Below are 20,424 nucleotides of genomic sequence, written 5' to 3'. Positions count from 1 at the left end.
AGAAAATGGGCAAGGAACGTTGAGCTCTTTAGTCTAATGTGATATTTCAGCTGAGAAAATGTCAAAGCAATCTTCCAAATGCTGTGATTCACTTATCTGCTTTCCACCCAGACTTCCAAACCCTGTGGCCTGCAGCTGTTCAGGGGATGTCAGTGTCCCAACCTCCCAGGGCAAACTTCCTGTTGTGAAAACAGTGTAGACAGTAGGATTCTATCCTCTCCCATTTGGGGGCAAGAGCTAGCTCCCTGAATTCATGATCCCAGCGATGGGCACAGGACTGGGAATATGGTAAAATAATCCCCACGCAAGTATGAGAACTTGAGTTCAGATCTCCTGGGAATCCACATAAAAAGCCAGTGTCCTTAATCCTAGCACTCGAAAAGGCCAAGAAAGGATGATCCCTGAGGCTCAGTGGCCAGCAAGTCCTAGATGAATTGGGGAGCTCTTCGTGTAATGAGCCTATCTCAGGAAAACAAGATGGTGAGGCATTCAGAAAGGTAACAGTATCAGCTCCTGGCCTTACATGCATCCACACACAGATTAAGAAGGGGAGAAAGAGGGGAGAGAAGGGAGAGAGAGAGGGGGCACTGTGGGATAACTCCTCTGTATGTTTTGAATATGTTTTATTACCATTAATAAAGAAGCTACATAGAGCCAGATGGGAAATCCAAACAGAGATACAGGGAGAAGAAGGGCAGAGTCAGGACGGATGCCAGTGAGCTGCACAAACAAGATGTACTTAAGAACAGGTAACACCATGAAGCCACCTGGCAAAATATATATTAATTGAAATGGGTTAATTCAAGTTGTAAGAGCTAGTTAGTAATAAGCCTGAGCAATAGGCCACACAGGTTGAAACCAATATTAAGCCTCTGAGTGATTATTTTAAAAGTGGTTGTGGGACCTGACCGGACAGAAAAGCCTCTGTTTATCAGACAGACAGACAGAAAACTGCAAATCTTCCAACGAGGAAAACAGAGCATGTCAAAGCCAGACAGCAGAACCCTGCTTCTCTGGTGTCTAGCAGCAGTGCTGTCTGTAGGTATCAGAAGGAAAGAGGAAAGATTGCAATCTAGGAAACTCTCCAGGACATCTCATCTAGTTCTCTCATCTGTCTTCGAGGGACACTATATTAGAGTAGAATGACATAACAGAACCTACATGCTATTTAGTTCATATTAAGAAACACTGTCAACCACTCCTGAGACCATGCAGGCCTCTCTGAGGTGAACCATTCCTTCCAGCCTAACTTCTCCAACTAATGCCCAAATGGTGCAGCCATACCATACAATGCTCCCTCCCCAAGTCCATTACACAGAATAACTGAGGTCAAACTTCAGACACTTCAGGAAACGTTTTCTGTTCCATTAATCAGAGATTAAACAAGGTGGCTATGGTTTTGGTTTCCATATGGTGATGGCCATGTCTCCTTTGGCTCACACAGTATTAAATTTTGTTTCTATTTGCCTCCCTAGTACATAGGGGGACTTCTGGGTTTCCAATTTCCTTAGGTGGAGCAGTGACTTTCATCAAGAGGTTGCCTACTGTAGGAGTCAGTTTCCTGAGGGGACGTGGGAGTGCTGTCTAGAAGTCAGTTCCCATCCTCTGTTAACCCCCACCAGGCCCAGTTTCTGCGTTTGCTTTTGGATTTGATGCTCCAGCATCAAAAAGCATTGGGGCCTTATCTTCACCATTTTGCAGGAAGAAGGGATCAAGTTAGCTAGAAAAACTCACACACTCCACAATCTAAGCACATGCCTATCCAATAAGAACAACTGAACTGTAAAGGAATGAGCCAAGGTAGAGTGGTGACCATGATGGATTTCAGATTCAAGAATTGAACAAAACCAACAAGAAAATATGTATTTGGTTGGTCCCTGTCACTGTTGACCTGAGCACTATGTCCTGCCTCTGCTGTAGACTGTGCTAGGGCTGCATAGCCTACTAGCAGGCTGTGCAGGGGCAGGCTTCACATTGTGTGTGCATGCTGAGGTGGGGGCATGGCATCTTAGCTCAGGAATGCCCCTGGAGCAAAACTGCCTAAGGACTGGCTTCACAGGGCAGGGCAGACCTACACCCCACACTTCTGGACTGTTCTTCTAGTCATGGGGCAACACTTATCTCCAATGATGGCACCCTTTGAGGACATGGTCACAGATTACCACATCCTGGCTCTGTGCTTTAGGGACAGTCCCATAGCCCTCAGCTGACAAGTTGGAATGACAGCATTCATCTAGTGGGGACCATAGGAATATGGTGGGGGAGGTCCTTCTGTGTATATGTTTCTCTTACTGGTTGATGAATAAAACACTGGCCAATGAGGCAGGAAGATAGGCGGGACTAGAACAAGGCAAATTCTGGGAAAGATAGGCAGAGAGAGCCCGCCAAAGACAGTTGCCATGTGGTCGACAAAGGAGTAGAAGGTGCAGACATTCTCCTGTAAGCCAAGACCACGTGGAAATACATAGATTAATAGAAATGGGTTAATAATTAAGACAGAACTAGCCAGTAAGAAGCCCTAGTCACTGGCTGACAGGTTTATAATTAATATAGCATCCGTGTGTTTATTTGGGACTGAGAAGGGCGATGGGACCAGGCTGGAAAGAGAAGCTCCTGTAACAGGAATAAATGAAGGAATGCCTTTCCAAGGTCCTCTCAGAGAAGCTAAGGGTAGAGCACTATCTCAGACTCAATAGGATGACATCTGCAAAATGGCCCTCAATTCCCTCAAGCCACAACAGTGAGACAGAGATGATGGCATAAAGGGCACAGAAGCAAGAGGAAAGGGAAAAGCAGAAGAAACAGCCTGTGTAGGACACATTCAGACACGTGTCTGATCCCTCATGACTTTCTGTCTTTAGATGTCTGTCTGTGACCTGCTTTGGAAACAGATATTTTTCCAGCCATTCTTGGGTGCTGGGCAAAAGGAAGGGTGTGGCAGGGTACAGGCAGAGCAGCAGGGCCTCAGCCTCCCTGTCCTCTAGAAGAACTGGTCCCATGTGAAGACCTACATAAAGGCCAACAGTTAAGGCAAAGGAGAATATTACAAGATGAGGCCTGGGGTTCTGTCCCTTTCTTGGACCATTCTGAGGGCATCATTTGTGCCAAAGTGGTTTCCTGGGTTTTGTTAGAATTGCAGTAAATACAGGGGAGAGTTTGTCCTGACACCCTGTAAAGATAGGCCCCACCACTCACCATAGGCATGTACCTCACCTGGGAAGCACACTAGAGCTGACCCTATTGTCAGGGATATAGATGAGCCGGCCCTGAGGGCTTGAGAGCAGGAGAGCTGACCACCCTCCCATTATGCCCCCTACAACAATTGGGAGACAGATATCTGCACCTTGCCTGTGCAAAACGGTAGAGCTTGCCCTGGACATCTGAGTAAGGAATACCCAGATCTGAGGCCCTGAGAGTAGAACTGGCCCCACTCCTTGCTGTAAGCTACATTGGGTGAGCTAGCTGGAGAGCAGTTCTGGAGAGTTCATCTTGGTATTGAGGATGACAGAAAGCTAGTAAGATGACCAACCCAGCTACCACCCAGGTCCAGAACCAAGGCTATGAGTTGGCTCACCCCAACATCTACCAAATCTATGAACTGTTAGAACATGTGTAGGAGACAAGCCTATAGATCCAAAATAACAGAATCTCCCCGACACAGGACAACAACAGAGTATCCATGAGGAGCCACAGTGAGAACCCATTACCCATGGTGTAGCAGAAACCAGAGGCCTCAAGCCAGACCAATGACTTGTGCCAATGAACACTTGCAAGAAAGTATGATTGAACTAAAGGGTAAACATGTGTCTGGACAGGCACACTACAGCTTCCACTAGATTCTTCTTTTCCCTTCCCCCTTCCCCCCTTCCCCCCATTCCTCCCACTCCCCCTTCACCCTTCTCCCTCCTCCCTTCTCCCTTCTTCCTGTTTTGTTTTGGGTTTTCTTTTAAATTGGGTTTTGATCAGGGATGAGGGAGGAGGTTACAAGAGCAGAAGGCAGATGCAAGGGGGTGGGGAGACAAACATAACCAGAAAGGTATGGTAAATGAGGTTAGGGAGATAGCTTAGTCCATAGAGTGCTTGCTTCTCAAGCATGAGGACTTGAGTTCGATTCCCAGCACCGACATAAAAGCTAGCCATGGTGATCTGCATTTGTGATCCTGGCACAAGGGCACAGTATAAAAACAAGGGTCTTTATAAGAAGACCCTGAGAGGATCACTGTTGAAGAGTCATGATTAGATGTGTTAGTGAAGGAAGTCCTCCTCCAAACCAAGGAACATGGAGGATGACAGGATGGATTCTTTCTTACAGACTCTAGAAAGGGGCAGGATGCTCCTCACACCTGGGGTGTAGCTCATGAGACTCACACAGAAGATAAAACTTACTGAGCTGGATAGAAGTCTGTGCTGTGGCAAGCCTCTAGGCTTGGCTGTTGTAGAGACAGACGCATAAATCTAAGAGGTGACAGCAGCCCTGGGTGCATGAGAAGAAGCCCATTCTGAAGCTGGCTTGATGACCCTTCCTTGGCTGTGAGTTGCAGAGCCGGGATACACTATGCAATCTGTCACTCCTCATTTTCTGACCTGGATTTGCAGATAGATTTTTAAAAGGCTGTTTAAGAGGAACCTCAGCAGGAGATAAATGGTAGGAAAAAGTCAGGGCAATTTATTTCTCATTTCCCTAAAATACTGACAACATTTTACATTGGGTGGGGAGAAAGCATGCAGTCTCATTGCCTCTCAAGAGAAATGTGTTGTCCTTATTAGTTATGTAATTGAATTCATAGAAGTTGGTGGGCTTTTATCATTTTAACTGACTGAATTCTGTGTTTGGGGTTCCCCATTCCCCCACCTCCACTAAAGGATTTATGGTGGTCCCTTGCAATACATATTTCTATGCAGAAGGATAGAAGGGAAAGATAAAGCGAGGAGGAAACTTTACTGACGAACAGCAGAAGGTGAGGCTGGTGGCCCCACGCCTGAGACAGACCATTAAGCATTCCTGCAGTCCAGGTGAAAAAGACGAAGTGATTAAAAAAGCTTATTGCCCACAAGAAACATCCTTCATAGAGTGTGGAAGAACACACCGAAAACACTCCATCAGCCTGAAGGAAAGATTTTCAGGGTGGGGAGGTGTAGGTGTAGGACAGGAAGGAAGGGAAGAAATCCTAGAGGACACAAGGCCTGGGCTACAGTGGGGAGGATGGAAAAAAGCCATCCACACAAAGTGCAGTGGGAGCTGTGCCTGGTGGAGAGCAGACGTGTGTGGTGACATGGAAGTGCCCACACTGTGGAATAGGGTAAGACCAGCATGCATCAGGCCCCTTGCCATGCCCAGGACCCAAAATCTGCCTGGTGAGCAGTGAGAGGCCCCAGGGGTATAGGCTATAGCATCGACAGCTCTGATCACCATTAGTAGTGCTACAGGGTTGTAGCGACCATGCTGGAAGAGCACAACTTTGCTGCTTGCCTGTAGCCTCTGGCTATGTGGTAAACTGAAGGGTGCCTCTGAGGGACAAACAATGACAACACAGGCCTTTGAAGCTGTGGTTCTCCTAGACTTAGTGGTCAGCTCTCCTGTATCCCTGGTCCCAAAGCCCTACCCTAAAGCAGAAGACAGAGGAAGGGGTGTTGTTTGCCCAGGGAAGGTGGATAGCCATTCTGGCTGTCATGGAACAGGCATCTAACCTGCCTCTTAGCATCTGTGGATTCAAACTGGACCTGACCAGATTTTCACAGCAAGCACTTCTGGCCCTGTATATTACTTAGGGTTCTCTAGAGTCACAGAACTTATGGAATATGGCTCTTTCTCTAAATACATACATACATATATATATATGTATTTAGAGAAAGAGCCATATATATATAATAATATATATTATATATAATATATATAATATATATATTCCATAAGCACATATTTGATATATATGGAGTTTATTGGAATGACTTAAAGGCTGCAGTCCAGTTAATCCAACAATGGTTAGCTATGAATGGAAAGTCCCATGAGGCTGGATGTCTCAGCGGGTCTTCTGTATACTCTGGAATCCTGAAGAAGTAGGCATCAATGCCAGTGAAGGAATGAATGTACTGTCAAGGCAAGGGAAAGAAGGTAATGAAGAAAGAACCCTTACATAGTCTCCAGCAGAAGGAATGGCCCAGATTAAATGTATGGGTTTTCCTGCCTCGAGATCCAGATGGAAAGTCCATGTCTTCCAGCCTCAAGATCTGGATCAAAGGCATGCTGCCTTCCAGCTTCAAGATCCAGATTACAGAGCAGCGTCAGAGCCTGGAAGCAGCATCAGAGGGAGGTCGGAGCTTCAGGCCCGGAGCAGTGTTAAGGGAGTCATGAGCCTCAAACTGGGAGCAGTGTCAGAGGGAGGCCCCAGGAGCAAGGAGTGCTCAATGGGTAAAGCAACAGCAGCACTTTCCAGCAGTAGCTTCCAGAAACTATTGCAAAACGTTCCACTGGGAAACAGCACCTGTGTCCCAGCCAGCATCCACTGCCACTTCTCAGTGGGAGATACCCATCACTGCATCAACTCAGTCCCATCTACACCTACAATGGGAGGAGCATCCCCTGGAGCTGTAGCCCCACCTGCAACTCAAGGAGCACTGGGCCCACGTCTACCAGGAGAAGTAGTCAAGGGAGCCACAGCCACCAACCACACCAATTGGAGAAAGAGAGAACCCCTAAAGCACAAACACTGCCTACACCAATTAGAGGAAGAGATGCACAGACAACAAGGTAAGAACACACTCAACAATACAAAGAGCAATAAGGCACCACTAGAAACTATTGGTGCTACAAAAGCAAGACCTGAACATCCCAACACAGATGAAGTAGAAGAAAATGATTTAAAAATAATTTCATGAGGATGACTGAGGCCCTTAAAGAGGAAATACTCCTAAAGAAATGCAGAAAAGACAAAAAATGAGAATATTATCAACAAATCCCTCAAAGAAAACCAAGAAAAAGCAGTCAAACGAGGGAAGGAAACAATTCAAGACATAAAGTCTAAAATAGAGGCAATAAAGAAAACAGAAACAGAGAAATCTGGAAATGGAAAATCTGGGTAAATGATCGGGAACCACAAATGCAAGCATAAACAACAGAATGCAATAGATGAAAGAAAGAACTTCAGGCACTGAAAATAACAGAGGAAATAGATTCATTGGCCAAAGAAAATCTTAAGTCTAACAAATCCTTAACACAAAACATGCAGGAAATCTGGGATACCATGAAAAGACCCAACCTAAGAACAATATGGATAGAAGAAGGAGAAGAAGTCCAACTCAAAGGCACAGAAAATACATTCAACAAAATCATAGAAGAAAACTTCCCCAACCCAAAAAAATGACATACCTATGAAAATACAAGAGGCTTACAGAACACCAAATAGACTGGACCAAAAAAAAAAAAAAAAAGAAGTCTGCTGGCCACATAATAATCAAAACAATAAACATACAGAATGAAGAAAGAATATTAAGATCTGTAAAGGAGAAAGGCCAGGTAACATATAAAGGTAGACCTATCAGAATTACAACTGACTTCTCAAAGGAAACAATGAAAACTAGAAGGTCCTGGTTAGAGGTTATGCAGACACTAATGGACCAGAGATGCCAGCCCAGGCTACTTTACCCAGCAAAGCTTTCAATAACCATAGATGGATAAAACAAGATATTCCATGATAAAACCAAATTTAAACAATACATACTTACAAACTCAGCCCTACAGAAAGTACTAGAAGGAAAATGCCAACCCAAAGAAATCACCTATGTCCACAGGAAAACAGGAAATAAAGGAGCTTACAGCAGCAAACCCCAAAGAAGCAAGTCGAACACATAATGCCATCACCACCAACAAAAACAAAGATAACAGGAACTGGCAATCACTGGTTATTAATATCCATTAATATAAATAGTCTCAATTCACCTATAAAAAGACACAGGCTAACAGATTGGATATGAAAACAGAATCCATCCCTCTGCTGCAGACAAAAAACACGCCTCAAATTCACAGACAGACATTACCTCAGAGTAAAGAGTTGGGAAAAAAATTTCCAATCAAGGGGCCCTAAGAAACAAGCTAGTGTAGCTATCCTAATACCTAACAAAATAGATTTCAAACTAAAATCAATCAAAAAAGAAAAAGAAGGACATTTTATATTCATCACAGAAAATCCATCAAGAGAAAATCTCGATTCTGAACATCTATTCCCAAACACAAGGGCTCCTACATTTGTAAAAGAAACATTACTAAAGTTTAAATCACAAATCAAGCCCACACACTAATAACGGGAGACTTCAACACCTTACTCTCACTACTGGACACATCTGACAGACAGAAGCTTAACAGAAAAATAAGGGAACTAACAGAGGTTATGACTCAAATGGACTTAACAGATATCAATAGAACATTCTACCCAAACACAAAAGAATATACCTTCTTTTCAGCACCTCATGGGATCTTCTTGAAAATCGGCCACATACTTGGTAACAAAGCAAACCTCAACAGATACAAAAAATTGGAATAAACCACTGTACTCTATCAGATCACCATAGCTTAAAATTGGAATTCAACAGCAACATTAATTTCAGAAAGCCCACAAACACATGGAAATTGAACAATGATCAACTGAACCACCACTGGGCCAAGGAAAGAAAGAAAGAAAGAAAGAAAGAAAGAAAGAAAGAAAGAAAGAAAGAAAGAAAGAAAGAAAGAAAGAAAGAAAGGACTTCCCAAAATTTAATGAAAATGACCTCACAACATACCCAAACTTATGGGTACAATGAAAGCAGTGCTGAGAGGAAAATTCATAGCAATAAATGCCTATGTAAAGAATTTGGGAAAATCTCAACTAGTGAATTAACAGAACAACTGAAAGTGATAGAGCAAAAGGAAGCAAACTCACCCAGAAGTAGTAGACATCAAGATCTAGTCAAACTGAGGGCTGAAAGCAATAAAATAGAAACAAAGAAAACAATGCAAAGAATCAGTAAGACAAAGAGACAAGAATCAGTGAGACAAAGAGTTGGCTCAACAAAATTAACAACTATATATCCAACTAACCAAAAGGCAGAGAGAGAATATCCAAATTAACAAAATCAGAAATGAAAAGGGGGACATAACAGCAGACACTGAGGAAATTCAGAGAATCAACAGGTCATACTTCAAAAAACTGTACTCCACAAAATTGGAAAACTTTAAGGAGATGAACAATTTCCTAGGTAAGTACCACATACCAAAATTAAATCAAGAACAGATAAACAACTTAAATATATCTATAACCCCTAAGGAGATAGAAACAGTTATCAATAGTCTCCCAACCAAAAAAAAGCCCAGGGCCAGATGGATTCAGTGCAGAATTCTACCAGATGTTCAAAGAAAATCTAATACCAGTACTACTCAAATTATTCCACACAATAGAAGTAGAAGGGTCATTGCCAAACTCTTTTTATGAGGCTACAATTACACTGATACCCAAACCACACAAAGACCAACTAAGAAAGAGAATTACAGACCAACTTCCCTTGTCAAAATTGAGGCAAAAAATACTCAATAAAATACTGGCAAACTGAATTCAAGAACACATCAGAAAAATTATCCACCATGACCAAGTAGAATTCATCCCAGAGATGCAGGGATGGTTCAACATACTAAAATCTGTCAATGTAATCCACCATATAAACAAACTGAAAGAAAAAAAACCACATGATCATCTCACCAGATGCTGAAAAAACTAACCTGCATGATAAAGCTCTTGGAGAGAATAGGGATACAAGGAACATAGCTAAACATAATTAAGGCAATATAAAATAACCCTACAGCCAACATCAAACTAAGTGGAGAGAAACTCAAAGCAATCCCATTGAAATCACGAACAAGACAAGGGTATCCACTCTCTCCTTATCTATAACATATTACTTGAAGTTCTAGCTATAGAAATAAGACAACAAAAGGAGATCAAAAGGGATACAAATTGGAAAAGAAGTCAAACTGCTATTACTATTTGCTGATGATATGATTGCATACATAAGTGACCCCAAAAATTCTACCGGAGAACTACAACTGATTAAAAAAAAAAAAACCTTCAGTAATGTAGCAAGATACAAGATTAACTCAAAAAACTAAAAATCAGTAGCCATGCACCCACCAGAGAGGTGAGTATGGGACCTTCTCCAGCATACCTTCCCCTCCCCCTCCTTGGAGTGTCCTGGCCCAGGGACTGCTCATAGTGGCCAGCAGACCAAACCATCCAGAATCTTCTGTCATTGCAGACCCGCCTGCACCCACCAGGAGACTCCTAGATCCACTCACATCCACCAGAAGAAGAGACCAGGGAGCAGACCAAACCATCCAGTGATTGCAGCCTGCACTCACCGGAAGAGAGCCCCGGCCTATAACCACCCAGAAATGGAGAAACCCCACCTGCACACACTGGAAGAAGGAATGGGAAGACAACAGTATAAGAACATATTCAACAACAGAAAGACCAATATGACACCACCAGAAATAGGGATTCTACACCAGCAAGACCTGAACATCCAAATGCAGATGAAGCAGAAGCGAATGTCCTTAAAAACAAATTTATGAAGATGATAGAGACCCTCAAAGAGGAAATGAGAAAATCTCTTAAAGAAGGTGAAGAAAACAATTTGAACAGTTCAAGACCTGAAAGCTGAAATAGAGAGACACAGACTGAGGGAATAGAAAAGCTGGGTAAATAATCAGGATACAGGAGATGGAAGAGAGAATCTCAGGTGTTGAAGATACAATAGAGGAAATAGATTCATAGAACAAAGAAAATCTTAAGTCCAACAAATCCCTAACACAAAATATCCAGGAAATATAGGACACGGTGAAAAGACCAAACATAGTAATAATAGGTATAGAAGAAGGTGAAGAAACACAGCTCAAAAGTGCAGAAAACACATTCAACAAAATCATACAAAAACAATCTCCTAACCTAAAGAAAGTCATGCCTAAGAAAGTACAAGAATCTTACAGAATGCCAAATAGACTGGACCATAAAAAGTGCCCTCACCGCATAATAATCAAAACACCAAAAAATACAGAATAAAGAAAGAATATTAAGAGCAGCAAAGGAAAAAAGCCAAGTAACATATAAAGGCAGACCTGTCATAATTGCACCTGACTTTTCCATGGAAATTCTGCAAGCCAGAAGGTCCTGGATAGATGTTCTGCAAACATTAGAGACCATGGATACCAGCCCAGGCTACTACACCCAGCAAAGCTTTCAATCACTATAGTTGGAGAAAACAAGATGTTCCATGATAAAACCATATTTAAACAATACACATCCTCAAATCCAGCCCTACAGAAAGTACTGGAAGGAAAACTCCAACCCAAGGAAGGTAACTACACTCACAAAGACATAGGCCATAGATAATCCCACTTTACCAAACACCAAAAGAAAAAATGGGGGGGGGGATCCACACACATACCACCACCAGCACCAAATCCAAAACAATCAAGAATTAACAATCAATGGTCATCAACATCCCTCAATGTCAATGGTCTTAACTTGCCTATAAAAAGACACAGACTAACAGAATGGATACAAAGAGAGAATCCATCCTTCTGCTACACATAAGAAATACATTGTCATCTCACTAGATTCTGAAAAAACTTTCAACAAATTTCAAGACCCCCTCATGATAAAGGTCTTGGAGAGATCAGGGATAATAGGAACATACCTAAACATAATAAAGGTAATATAGAGCAAGCCAACAGCCAACATCAAACTACATGAAGAGAAACTCAATGCAATTCCTCTAAACTTAGGAACAAGACAAGGTTGTTCACTCTCTTCAATATTGTACTTGGAGTTCTAGATAGAGCAATAAGACAACAAAAGGAGATCAAGGGGGTACAAATTCGAAAGGATGAAATCAAACTTTCACTATTTACAGATGATATGATAGTTTACAGAAGTGACCTGAAAAACTCTACCATGGAACTCCTACAGCTGATAAACACCTAAAGTGGTAGATTACAAAATTAATTAAAAAAAATCAGAGGCCTACTAAATATAGAAAATTAATGACCTGAGAAAGAAATCAGAGAAACATCACCCTTTACAATAGCCACAAACAACATAAAATATCTTTGGGTAAGTCTAACCAAACAAGTGAGAGACCTGTAGGACAAGAGCTTTGAGTCTTTAAAGAAGATAGCAGAAAATGGAAAAATCTCCCATGCTCTTGGATAGATAGGCTCAACATAGTAAAAATGGCAATCTTGCCAAAAGCAATCTACAGATTCAATGCAATCCACATCAAACTCCCAGCAAAACTCTTCACAGACCTTGAAAGAATAATACTCAACTTTACATGGAAAAAAAAACAGAAAACCCAGGATAGCCAATACAACCCTGTACAATATAGGATTTTCCTGAGGCATCACCATTGCTGACTTTAAACTCTACTATAGAGCTATAGTATTAAAAACAGCTTGGTATTGGCACAAAAACAAACAGGTAGAAATTGAAGACCCTGGTATCAACCCACACACCTGTGAATACCAGATTTTTGACAAACAAGCTAAAATTATAAAATGGAAAAAAGAAAGCATCTTCAATAAATGGTGCTGGCTTAACAGGATGCTGACATGTTGAAGACTGTAGATAGATCTGTATCTATCTCCATGCACAAAACTTAAGTCCAAATGGATCAAAGACCTTAACATAAATCTAGGCACATTGAACCTCTTAGACAAGAAAGTGGAAAATACCCTTGAAAGAATTGGTACAGGAGACTACTTCCTAAATAAAACACCAGTAGCACAGACACTGACTTTAACAATTAGGAAATGGTACCTCCTGAAACTGAGAAGCTTCTGTAAGGCAAAGGACACAGTCAACAAGAATAAATGGCAGCCCACAGAATAGGAAAAGATGTCCACCAACCCCACATCTAATAGAGGGCTGTTTTCCAAAATATAAAAAGAACTCAAGAAGCTAGTCACTAAAACACTAAATAATCCAATAAAAGTGGGGTACAAAGCTAAATAGAGAATTCTCAATAGAGAAATCTAAAGTAGCTGAAAGGCAGTTAAGAAATTGCTCATCATCCTTAGTCATCAGAGAAATGCAAATCAAAACTGAGATGCCATCTTATACCTATCAAAATGGTTAAAATAAAAAACACCAATGATAGTTTATGCTGGAGAGGGTGTGGAGAAAGGGAAGGCTCCTCCATTGCTGGTGGGAGTGCCAACTGGTACAGTCCATGTGGAAATCAGTATGGTGTTTTCTTAGAAAAATGGGAATCAGTCTACCTCAAGATCCAGCAATTCCATTCTGAGGTATATACCCAAAGGATGCACATTCATACAACAATGACATCTGTTCAACTGTGTTCATAGGAGCATGATTTGTAATAGCCAGAACCTGAAAGCAATCTAGATGCCCCTCAACCAAAGAATGGATAAAGAATATGTGGCATATTTATACAATGGAGTACTACTTAGTGGAAAAAATAATGAAATGTTGAAATTCTCAGACAACTGGATAGAACTAGAAGAATGCATACCAAGTGAGGTAACCCAGACCAAGAAAGAAAACATGGTGTGTACTCACTCATACTCACTCATAAGTGGATATTAGACACAGAGAAAATGATAACCAGCCTACAATTCACAGCCCCAGAAAATCTAGGAAACAAAAAGGACCCTAAGAGAGACATACATCAACACCTGGAGAAGGGAAAAGAGACAAAATCTTCTGAGCAAATTTGGACCAATGGGGGCGTGGGGAGTTAGGAGGAAGAAGAGAGGAGAGAGTGGGTGGAGAAGAACAAGAGGGATCAGGAAGATTGAGTCAGGGGAAGAATAAAGGAGAGCAAGAAAAGAGGTAACTTGGGAGAGGGAGCCATTATAGGTTTAAAGAGAAATGTGTCACTAGGGCAATGTCCAGGGATACACAAGGCTGACCCCCAACTAAGAATCTAAGCAATAGTGGAGAGGCTACCTTAAATGCCCTTCCTCTATAATGAGATTTTTGACTACCTTAAATGCCATCCTAGAGCCTTCACCCAGTAGATGAAGGAAGCAGAAGCAGAAATCCACAGCTTAACACTGAGCTGAACTCCTGGAATCCTGTTGTAGAGAGGGAGGAGTGATGAGCAAACTGGTCAAGACTATGCTGGGGCAAGCCACACTAACAGCTGACCTGACCTAGTGAGAGCACACAGACCCTAGTCTGACAGCTGGGGAACCAGCATAAGACCCCCCTGAATGTTGGTGTCAGTTGGGAGACCAGGGCAGTCTATGAGACCTGTTGCATTAGAATGAGTATTTATCCCTAGTGCATGGACTTTGGGAGCCCATTGCCTATGGAGGGATACTTTCTCAGCCTAGATACATGGGGGAGTGTCTAGGCCCTGCCCCAAATGACGTGTCAGAGTTTGATGATCCCCCATGGGAGGCCTCATCCTCCCTGGGGAGTGGATGTGGGGTGGGATGGGGGGGTTGGTGGGGAGCATGGGAGGATGGGATGGAGAGAGAATTGAGATTGATATGTAAAATAAGATTGTTTCTAATTTAAATAATAAAATCAGTAGCCCTCCTATATATAGATGACAAACAGGCTGAGAAGGAAATCAGAGAAACATCACCTTTCACAATAGCCACAAATAACTATCAAACAAGTGAAACACCTGTATGATGAGAACTTCAAGTCTTTAAAGAAAGAATTTAAAGAAGATAGCAGAAAATTGAAAGATCGCCCATGCTCTTCAACATAGTAAAAATGGCAGTCCTACCAAATATAATCTACAGATTCAATGCAATTCCCATCAAAATCCCAGCACAATTCTTCACAGACTTTGAAAGAGCAATACTCAAGCTCATATGGAATAACTAAAAACCCAAGATAGCCAAAACAAACCTGTACAATAAAGCTTCATCTGGGGGCATCATTATCCCTGACTTCAAAATCTACTATAGAGCTATAGTAATGAAAACACCTTGGTATTGGCATAAAAAACAGACAGGGGAACCAATGGAATCAAATCAAAGTCCCTGATATCAACTCACACACCTATGAACACTTAATTTTTGACAAAGAAGATAAAAATATAAAATGGAAAAAACAAAAACATATTCAACAAATGGTGCTAGTATAACTGGCTGTCAACATGTAGAACAATGCAAATAGATCCTCTCTATCACCATGCACAAAACTCAAGTCCAAATGGAGCAAAGACCTCAATATAAATCCATCCACACTGAACCTTATAGAAGAAGAGAAAGTGGGAAACACATTTGAATGAGTAGGCACAGGAGACCACTTCCAAAACAGAACTCCAGTAGCACAGACACTGAGAGCAACAATTAATAAATGGGACCTCCTGAAACTTAGATGCATCTATAAAGCAAAGAACACAGTCAACAAGACAAAATGACTCCCTATAGAATGGGAAAAGATCTTCACCAACCCAACATCTGACAGAGGGCTGATTTCCAAAATATACAAAGAACCCAAGAAACTAGAAAGCAAACTACCAAATAATCCAATTAAAAATGGGGTACCATTCTAAATAGAGAATTCTCAACAGAACAATCTCAAATGGCAGAAACACACTTAAGGAAATGCTCAATATCCTTAGCCACCAGGGAAATGCAAATCAAAACCACTCTGAGATTCCATCTTATACTTATCAGAATGGCTAAGATCAAAAACACCAGTGATAGCTTATGCTGGACAGGATGTGGAAATAGAGGAACACTCCTCCATTGCTGGTGGGAGTACAATCTTTAAAGCCACTGTGGAAATCAGTATGGCAATGTCACAGAAAATTAGGGATCAACCTACCTCAAGACCCTGCAATACACTGTTGGGCATATACCTGAAGGAGGCACATTCACATCACAAGGACATTTGCTCAACTATGTTCATAGCAACGTTCAGCTATTTGTAATAGCCAAATCTTGGAAACAACATAGATGCCCCTCAACTGAAGAGTGGATAAAGGAAACGTGGTATATTTACACAATGGAGTACTATTCAGTGGTAAGAAACAATGACATCCTAAAATTCACAGACAAATGGACAGAACTAGAAAAAAAAAAAAACATCCTGAGTAATGTAACCCAAAACCAGAAAGACAACAAATACAGTATGTACTCACTCATAAGTGGATTCCAGACATAAAGCAAAAGATACCGAGCCTACAATCCACAACCCCAGAGAAGCTACAACCCTTTTCCAAAAACAGATGGAAGCAGATGCAGAAATCCACAACTAACCAAGCTGCTGGAGTATAACTGAAGTGAGGGAGGAGTACAAAGGAGCCAAGACCATGATGGGGAAACCCACAAAATCAGCTGACCAGAGCTAGTAAGAGATCACTGACTCAGGTCTGACAAACCAGGAACCTGAACTAGACTCCCTTATATAGGTGACAATGGTGTGGCTGGGACAATATATGAGGCCCCCAGCAGTGCGTCCAAGATCTGACATTAATGCACAAACTAACTTAGTAGAGCCCATTCTATATGGAGAGATACCTTATGCAGTCTAGACACAGGGGTGTGGGGTGAAGAAGTGCCTTGGTTCCTGCCTCAACTAGCTGATGGGACAGACTTAGTAGACTTCCTAGGGGAGGCCTTACCCTCTCTGGGGAGGAGATAGGAGGAGAGGGGGTGGAGGGAGTAGGAGAAGAGGAGGGAGGGGAACTGGGATTGGAATGTAAAAAAATGAATTGAAAAAAAAAAAACGATGCAGATTACAGGGTGTTTTTCATTTCTGGATTGTAGTTCATACCAGAAATGGCCAAGTAGACAACCAATAATAGCTATCACACCCTATGACAGTGTTGGTACAAACCACTTGGCCTCAGTTACCTATTCCCCTCAGAAGGAGGAGAACGAGTTTTGACATTGGGCTGGTCAGTCTCAAGGCCAAGCCCACTTCAAGATGTGTCCTATTGTGCTTAGAGCTCACATCACACATGGGGGCCTCTGTAACTCCATCTGTAGAATGCTCTGCAAAAGAGTGAGCTCAGAGTTGTATCACTTGTGAGAACAGGTGGTAAAGCCTTAGAGCTGATGAACAGTTACCCCTTTGTTACTATTTCCTTAGCTACAGGGAAGTAGTATGAGGGGTCACCTGCCAGAATGAGGCTTTCATCTTGATATGTTAATTCATAGGCTAAGATAGATGCTAGAGTCCTGGCCATTTCTTCCACCTCCTTTTCCTGGCCGATTACAGCAAAGCCAGCCATCCATGTGCAGTTGTAACAAGGTAAGCATATTGTGCTTGGAAAGTGTGTTTGGATTAATCACGGTGTAGCTTAAACTATACAATACAAAGCATCTAGTCTACACCCAGCAGACTCCACAACCAATTGACGCTATGAACTAACTCTAGCCCTATGTCCCCAAAACTAAGCTATTTAAATATATGAATTAAAACATTTAAACCCAAAGAAGTATTGGTGAAAGAAACTTTTCTAAGGAGCTATAGAGACAGTACTGCAAGGGAAAGATGAAAGGTATGTTAAAAGTACAGAAAAGCAGAGATTTAAAACTTGTACCTTTTGTATAATGAACTAATTAGGAAACCTCTAAGAGAACTTTAGCTAGAAACCCTGAAACCAAATGAGCTACCTAAAAGGAATTTTATGAAAGGAATTTTATGAATGAACCCATCTATATTGTAAAATAGTGGGAAGACTTCTAGGTAGAGGGGGAAAGCCCAACGAGCTTGGTGATAGCTGGTTACCCAACAAAGAATTTCAGCTCAACTTTAAGTTACCATAAGAAATCACAATTTAAGTGTAAACTTAAAATATAGCCTAACGAGAGACAGCTCTTTAGGAATGGAAATAACTCAAATATTGAGTAAACCATAAAAATAAACCTTAGTTGGCTTAAAAGCAGCCACCAATAAAGAAAGTGTTCAAGTTCAACACCCAAAACATTATCAATACCTAAAATCAGTCATTTCCTAATAATTATAATTGGGTTTATCTATTTTTATATTGATGAAATACTGTTAGCATGAGTAACCAGAGTTTTATTCTCTACACACTTGCCTATAACAACCCAGATAACCATTGTTAGTTAACATATATGCAAGTATATTAGCCTCCTATAAAATTTACTTCCTACATAATGTTACTTCAACACAGGTGTGCTTAAAGGAAAGATTAAAAGAAATATAAGAAACTTGGCAAACACGAATCCCGCCTGTCTACCAAAAACATCACCTCTAGCATTACAAGTATTAGAGGCAATGCCTGCCCAGTGACTGAGCTAAACGGCCTTCGGTATCATGACCCTGCAAAGGTAGCATAATCACTTGTTCCTGAGGCTTGGGTAGGCTAGCCGGCAGTTTTTCCTCATATCCAACCTCTACCTCCTCCTCCCCTATGTGGGATATATCGGGAGTTCTAGCTTAGGCCTCATTGTCCCTGCCTCAGAGAGCATCCAGCATGATGGACCGTGCCTGTCTTAGGGTGGCCTGCCTCGAAGGTCCTTACCCATCACTGACTACTGACCCTCAAAGAATGACATCTCTGGGAAGCACTCCTGGGTGAGAGGAATCCCTGCCAACTTTGCCTCAGAAGTTTCTGTGAGCCAGGCCCAAGAGACCTCCCAAGGAGGGCCACGTTCTGGGTGTTGAAGTGCCAGGAGAACCTACAGTGTGGAAATACACTGTAGGAAACTCTTAAAGAGAATGACTGGTGATAACACAGCACTCCAATCAAAGCCTAGAAAAAAGAAGGTCACTCCTGGGCCGACCTCACACATTCAGGCAAGAAAGAGCACATGCATCCAGAGGTCAGGCTCCCACATGTTTTCGGGTGAAATCCAAGAGGCCAACACCATGGCCTCATCCCAGAAATCCTCCAGATCGTCAGTCTTAACCTTAAGGCACCTGGTGACCAATATTGATTTTAATGCCCTCACCTGAGGCTCCTCACAGTGGGAGGGTAAGTTCCCCATGCTCTTAAATGGTCAAGCTGTTATATTTTAATTTTTAAATTTAATTCTTTAAAAATCTTCTTTTGTTTTGTTTTGTTTTTGAGACAGGATTTCCCCGGAACCTGTCCTGGAACTCATTCTGTAGACCAGTCTGGCTTTGAACTCACAGAGATCCATCTGTCTCTGCAAGTTCCCCATTCTCTTAATGGTAGGAGATGTAGACAGGAACAAAGTCTCAACCAGACAAAGGCAGACTCGAACAAAAACAGCAAGTGTGTTGAACCTAACTGTAGTAGATGGTACCAGACCAACACAAAGGAAAAGACTGAAAAGGAGGGTCCCCTCGCTCACCTTCTCGAGGACCAAGGACATGAAACACACAACTCACCGAACAAGTCACCGAAGAGAGGGCGCGGAAACATGCTGCAGGTATGAAGGGGAGTCCAAAGGGTGCTGACAGAGAAAGTCAAAGTGCAATGATGTAGGATCCATCTGCCAATGCAACTCCAGCAACAAAAGGCAAAGATCAGGGCACAGAAACAGCCACAGCGATGGAAAAACCCAGATTCAAGTGAGGTTGAGACCCATGCCAGCGCTGGATCCACGAGCCCCACATCTAGGCACAGGTGTTACTAGGCACAGACGTTACTAGGCACAGGTGTTACAGGTTACCCTGCTCGGACACTCCTTGGGGGAGGGGCTGAGAAGATGCAGTACTTACAACTGGGCACTGAGAGTCAGTGAGTAGCAGAGCATGCTACAGACTCCTTTATTAAGGAAGTTAGTCCTGCCTTTGTACCCCATGCCAAGGCCCCATTGGCTCAGGCAGCTGGCTCTCTTGCATTGTCCTTTTCTCATTGGTGACTCCAGGTCAAGATTCTCCTCATCAGCAGTCTCTGGGTATAGAGGCTGGCTTGGCTCAGGGAGGAAGTTCCTGCTGCGCATGCTCATGCAGACTGGCCTGGGTACCTGTGGCTTGGGTAGACTGGCCGGCAGTTTCTCCTACCTTCAGGAAATAGTTGCTAACTGGAAAGAAAGAAAATGAATACTGTTTGAACGCAAACAAGGACGGCAGTGGAAGATGCCGCGGCTGCAGCTGCATTGGTCTTCACAGCGCTGACCCCAAAGCTGACCTTGGACATGCAGTTTTTGCATCTGCTCCCTGACCACCTGGAAGCTAAGAAGAGATGCAAGATTGCTCAGGCTGGGGGAAGGGTTACGGGGTGGGGGGTGGGAGGGCTCCCTGCCTTTGTTGTTGCATTCGCCCAACTCTTTTCTAAGAAAACTTATCAATGTCAACATCGGGCAGAATTGGGGTCGCTTGGGTGGAGCTGGTGCTCTAGAACTCACCCTGGATACTCTCCCTTCTCTAATCCTTGAAAAAAATCCATGCTGCAAGAATCAAGGTACTTTGCCCGACCCACCTGCTCTGAGATTCCCAACACAGGCTTGTTAATACAACATCAGAT

At 42.4% G+C, this 20,424-nt stretch overlaps 1 long non-coding RNA gene across 1 annotated transcript in view; it reads right to left on the bottom strand.

Moving 5' to 3' along the window:
- LOC118238100 overlaps window positions 1-20,026 on the bottom strand; it is a 40,763-nt gene extending 20,737 nt beyond the window's left edge. Inside the window, exon 1 of the long non-coding RNA XR_004771322.1 lies at window positions 19,344-20,026. This is a non-coding gene — a long non-coding RNA (uncharacterized LOC118238100). The remainder of the gene's footprint in view (window positions 1-19,343) is intronic.
- Window positions 20,027-20,424: the final 398 nt, after the last annotated feature.

This window comes from Cricetulus griseus, chromosome 10 (genome assembly GCF_003668045.3).
Source record: "Cricetulus griseus strain 17A/GY chromosome 10, alternate assembly CriGri-PICRH-1.0, whole genome shotgun sequence".
In the NCBI taxonomy this organism is placed as follows: domain Eukaryota; kingdom Metazoa; phylum Chordata; class Mammalia; order Rodentia; family Cricetidae; genus Cricetulus; species Cricetulus griseus.
Note: the sequence above shows the minus strand (reverse complement) of the source record. Positions and strands in the feature narration are given on the sequence as shown.